Raw genomic sequence first — 6,000 nt, 5'->3', positions numbered from 1 at the left:
CTGGGGGGACAGAGGCAGATGCCCAGGAGCCTGGGGTGGACAGAGGCCGATGCCCAGGAGGCTGGGGGGGGGACAGAGGCCGATGCCCAGGAGGCTGGGGGGGACAGAGGCCGATGCCCAGGAGGCTGGGGGGGAAATGGAGTGGCTTAGGTAAACGTCTGCTTTCTTTGATCCACAGAAAAACGGAGAAAGGAGTTTTCGGTGTCCGCTGTCCGGCGTCCCCGGTGTCCAGAGACCCCGCTGTGAAGTCTGAGCCGGGGCTCCTGGGGGTGACTGAGCGGCCGTATCCATATCTGCAGAATACACCCACCCACTCCTGAATCAGCGTGGTGGCCCAAGTCCCTGCCCGATTCTCCTCTGGGCCACGGCTGGCTATGGAGGCCCTGTCCAACTCTCATCTGTACCCACCGCCCCACAGATGTCTAGTACTTACTCTGCGATGTAGCCAGGGGCCAAAGAGCCCATGAAGGCGCAGGGGGCCCCCAGCAGGGACAGCACAGTACACGAGTTGGAGGCATTACCGCCTCGCTGCCAGCGCTGAGACAGGCACCTGCCAGAAAGACACAGGATGAGCGGGGGGCACGGGGGGCACAAGCAGAAAATCCCCACATGCACGAGACTCACACGAAAGGCCGAGTTCCTCACCTGTACATACATCTCACCCTCCCCCGTATCTCATCACCTGTACATACATCTCATCCTCCCCCGTATCTCATCACCTGTACATACATCTCATCCTCCCCCGTATCTCATCACCTGTACATACATCTCACCCTCCCCCGTATCTCATCACCTGTACATACATCTCATCCTCCCCCGTATCTCATCACCTGTACATACATCTCATCCTCCCCCGTATCTCACCTGTACATACATCTCACCCTCCCCCGTATTTCATCACCTGTACATACATCTCATCCTCCCCCGTATCTCACCTGTACATACATCTCATCCTCCCCGTATCTCACCTGTACATACATCTCACCCTCCCCCGTATCTCACCTGTACATACATCTCACCCTCCCCGTATCTCACCTGTACATACATCTCATCCTCCCCCGTATCTCACCTGTACATACATCTCACCCTCCCCCGTATCTCACCTGTACATACATCTCACCCTCCCCCGTATCTCACCTGTACATACATCTCATCCTCCCCCGTATCTCACCTGTACATACATCTCATCCTCCCCCGTATCTCACCTGTACATACATTTCACCCTCCCCCGTATCTCATCACCTGTACATACATCTCATCCTTCCCCGTATCTCACCTGTACATACATTTCACCCTCCCCCGTATCTCACCTGTACATACATTTCACCCTCCCCCGTATCTCATCACCTGTACATACATCTCATCCTTCCCCGTATCTCACCTGTACATACATCTCACCCTCCCCCGTATCTCACCTGTACATACATCTCACCCTCCCCCCGTATCTCACCTGTACATACATCTCACCCTCCCCCGTATCTCATCACCTGTACATACATCTCATCCTCCCCCGTATCTCACCTGTACATACATCTCATCCTCCCCCGTATCTCACCTGTACATACATCTCACCCTCCCCCGTATCTCACCTGTACATACATCTCACCCTCCCCCTCCCCCGTATCTCACCTGTACAGACATCTCACCCTCCCCGTATCTCACCTGTACATACATCTCACCCTCCCCCTTATCTCACCTGTACATACATCTCATCCTCCCCCGTATCTCACCTGTACATACATCTCACCCTCCCCCTCCCCCGTATCTCACCTGTACATACATCTCATCCTCCCCCGTATCTCACCTGTACATACATCTCATCCTCCCCCGTATCTCACCTGTACATACATCTCACCCTCCCCCGTATCTCACCTGTACATACATCTCACCCTCCCCCGTATCTCACCTGTACATACATCTCCCCCACCCCCTCCCCCGTATCTCACCTGTACATACATCTCACCCTCCCCCGTATCTCACCTGTACATACATCTCACCCTCCCCCGTATCTCACCTGTACATACATCTCGCCCTCCCCCGTATCTCACCTGTACATACATCTCACCCTCCCCCGTATCTCACCTGTACATACATCTCACCCTCCCCCGTATCTCACCTGTACATACATCTCCCCCTCCCCCGTATCTCACCTGTACATACATCTCACCCTCCCCCGTATCTCACCTGTACATACAACTCATCCTCCCCCGTATCTCACTTGTACATACATCTCATCCTCCCCCGTATCTCACCTGTACATACATCTCATCCTCCCCCGTATCTCACCTGTACATACATCTCATCCTCCCCCGTATCTCACCTGTACATACATCTCACCCTCCCCCGTATCTCACCTGTACATACATCTCCCCCACCCCCTCCCCCGTATCTCACCTGTACATACATCTCACCCTCCCCCGTATCTCACCTGTACATACATCTCACCCTCCCCCGTATCTCACCTGTACATACATCTCGCCCTCCCCCGTATCTCACCTGTACATACATCTCACCCTCCCCCGTATCTCACCTGTACATACATCTCACCCTCCCCCGTATCTCACCTGTACATACATCTCCCCCTCCCCCATATCTCACCTGTACATACATCTCACCCTCCCCCGTATCTCACCTGTACATACAACTCATCCTCCCCCGTATCTCACCTGTACATACATCTCATCCTCCCCCATATCTCACCTGTACATACAACTCATCCTTCCCCGTATCTCACCTGTACATACATCTCATCCTCCCCCGTATCTCACCTGTACATACATCTCACCCTCCCCCGTATCTCACCTGTACATACATCTCATCCTCCCCCGTATCTCACCTGTACATATATCTCATCCTCCCCCGTATCTCATCACCTGTACATACATCTCATCCTCCCCCGTATCTCATCACCTGTACATACATCTCATCCTCCCCCGTATCTCACCTGTACATACAACTCATCCTCCCCCGTATCTCACTTGTACATACATCTCACCCTCCCCCGTATCTCACCCTCCCCCGTATCTCACCTGTACATACATCTTACTCTCCCCCGTATCTCACCTGTACATACATCTCATCCTCCCCCGTATCTCACCTGTACATACATCTCATCCTCCCCGTATCTCATCACCTGTACATACATCTCACCCTCCCCCGTATCTCACCTGTACATACATCTCACCCTCCTCCAAATCTCACCCTCCCCCGTATCTCACCTGTACATACATCTCATCCTCCCCCATATCTCATCACCTGTACATACATCTCACCCTCCCCCGTATCTCACCTGTACATACATCTCACCCTCCTCAAAATCTCACCCTCCCCCGTATCTCACCTGTACATACATCTCATCCTCCCCCGTATCTCATGTACATACATCTCATCCTCCCCCGTATCTCATCCTCCCCCGTATCTCACCTGTACATACATCTCATCCTCCCCGTATCTCATCCTCCCCCGTATCTCACCTGTACATACATCTCATCCTCCCCCGTATCTCACCTGTACATACATCTCACCTGTACATACATCTCATCCTCCCCCGTATCTCACCTGTACATACATCTCATCCTCCCCCGTATCTCACCTGTACATGCATCTCATCCTCCCCCGTATCTCACCTGTACATACATCTCACCCTCCCCCGTATCTCATCACCTGTACATACATCTCATCCTCCCCCGTATCTCACCTGTACATACATCTCATCCTCCCCCGTATCTCACCTGTACATACATCTCACCCTCCCCCGTATCTCACCTGTACATACATCTCACCCTCCCCCATATCTCATCACCTGTACATACATCTCATCCTCCCCCATATCTCACCTGTACATACATCTCACCCTCCCCCTCCCCCGTATCTCACCTGTACAGACATCTCACCCTCCCCGTATCTCACCTGTACATACATCTCACCCTCCCCCGTATATCACCTGTACATACATCTCATCCTCCCCCGTATCTCACCTGTACATACATCTCCCCCTCCCCCGTATCTCACCTGTACATACATCTCATCCTCCCCCGTACCTCACCTGTACATACATCTCACCCTCCCCCGTATCTCACCTGTACATACATCTCACACTCCCCCGTATCTCACCTGTACATACAACTCCCCCACCCCCTCCCCCGTATCTCACCTGTACATACATCTCACCCTCCCCCGTATCTCACCTGTACATACATCTCACCCTCCCCCGTATCTCACCTGTACATACATCTCGCCCTCCCCCGTATCTCACCTGTACATACAACTCATCCTCCCCCGTATCTCACCTGTACATACATCTCACCCTTCCCCGTATCTCACCTGTACATACATCTCACCCTCCCCCGTATCTCACCTGTACATACATCTCACCCTCCCCCGTATCTCACCTGTACATACATCTCACCCTTCCCCGTATCTCACCTGTACATACATCTCACCCTCCCCCGTATCTCACCTGTACATACATCTCATCCTCCCCCGTATCTCACCTGTACATACATCTCACCCTTCCCCGTATCTCACCTGTACATACATCTCACCCTCCCCCGTATCTCACCCTCCCCCGTATCTTACCTGTACATACATCTCATCCTCCCCCGTATCTCACCTGTACATACATCTCATCCTTCCCCGTATCTCACCTGTACATACAACTCATCCTTCCCCGTATCTCACCTGTACATACATCTCATCCTCCCCCGTATCTCACCTGTACATACATCTCACCCTCCCCCGTATCTCACCTGTACATACATCTCATCCTCCCCCGTATCTCACCTGTACATATATCTCATCCTCCCCCGTATCTCATCACCTGTACATACATCTCATCCTCCCCCGTATCTCATCACCTGTACATACATCTCATCCTCCCCCGTATCTCACCTGTACATACAACTCATCCTCCCCCGTATCTCACCTGTACATACATCTCACCCTCCCCCGTATCTCACCTGTACATACATCTCACCCTCCCCCGTATCTCACCTGTACATACATCTCATCCTCCCCCGTATCTCACCTGTACATACATCTCATCCTCCCCCGTATCTCATCACCTGTACATACATCTCACCCTCCCCCGTATCTCACCTGTACATACATCTCACCCTCCTCCAAATCTCACCCTCCCCCGTATCTCACCTGTAAATACATCTCATCCTCCCCCGTATCTCATCCTCCCCTGTATCTCACCTGTACATACATCTCATCCTCCCCCGCATCTCACCCTCCCCCATATCTCACCTGTACATACAACTCATCCTTCCCCGTATCTCACCTGTACATACATCTCACCCTCCCCCGTATCTCACCTGTACATACATCTCACCCTCCCCCGTATCTCACCTGTACATACATCTCATCCTCCCCCGTATCTCACCTGTACATATATCTCATCCTCCCCCGTATCTCATCACCTGTACATACATCTCATCCTCCCCCGTATCTCATCACCTGTACATACATCTCATCCTCCCCCGTATCTCACCTGTACATACAACTCATCCTCCCCCGTATCTCACCTGTACATACATCTCACCCTCCCCCGTATCTCACCTGTACATGCATCTCACCCTCCCCCGTATCTCACCTGTACATACATCTCACCCTCCCCCGTATCTCACCTGTACATACATCTCATCCTCCCCCGTATCTCACCTGTACATACATCTCATCCTCCCCCGTATCTCATCACCTGTACATACATCTCACCCTCCCCCGTATCTCACCTGTACATACATCTCACCCTCCTCCAAATCTCACCCTCCCCCGTATCTCACCTGTACATACATCTCATCCTCCCCCGTATCTCATGTACATACATCTCATCCTTCCCCGTATCTCATCCTCCCCCGTATCTCACCTGTACATACATCTCATCCTCCCCCGTATCTCATCCTCCTCCGTATCTCACCTGTACATACATCTCATCCTCCCCCGTATCTCACCTGTACATACATCTCACCTGTACATACATCTCATCCTCCCCCGTAT

General features: G+C 52.5%; 1 long non-coding RNA gene across 1 annotated transcript in view; it reads right to left on the bottom strand.

Moving 5' to 3' along the window:
• Nucleotides 1–427: 427 nt before the first annotated feature.
• Nucleotides 428–6,000, bottom strand: part of LOC141257895 (uncharacterized) — a 30,816-nt gene continuing 25,243 nt past the window's right edge. The window contains exon 3 of the long non-coding RNA XR_012318119.1: nt 428–550. This is a non-coding gene — a long non-coding RNA (uncharacterized lncRNA). The remainder of the gene's footprint in view (nt 551–6,000) is intronic.

The sequence above is a fragment of the Phyllobates terribilis genome, unplaced genomic scaffold (genome assembly GCF_046119375.1).
Source record: "Phyllobates terribilis strain yellow unplaced genomic scaffold, ASM4611937v1 Scaffold_3__8_contigs__length_932513732, whole genome shotgun sequence".
NCBI classification, from domain to species: Eukaryota; Metazoa; Chordata; class Amphibia; order Anura; family Dendrobatidae; genus Phyllobates; species Phyllobates terribilis.
This window is presented reverse-complemented; position numbering and strand designations above follow the sequence as displayed.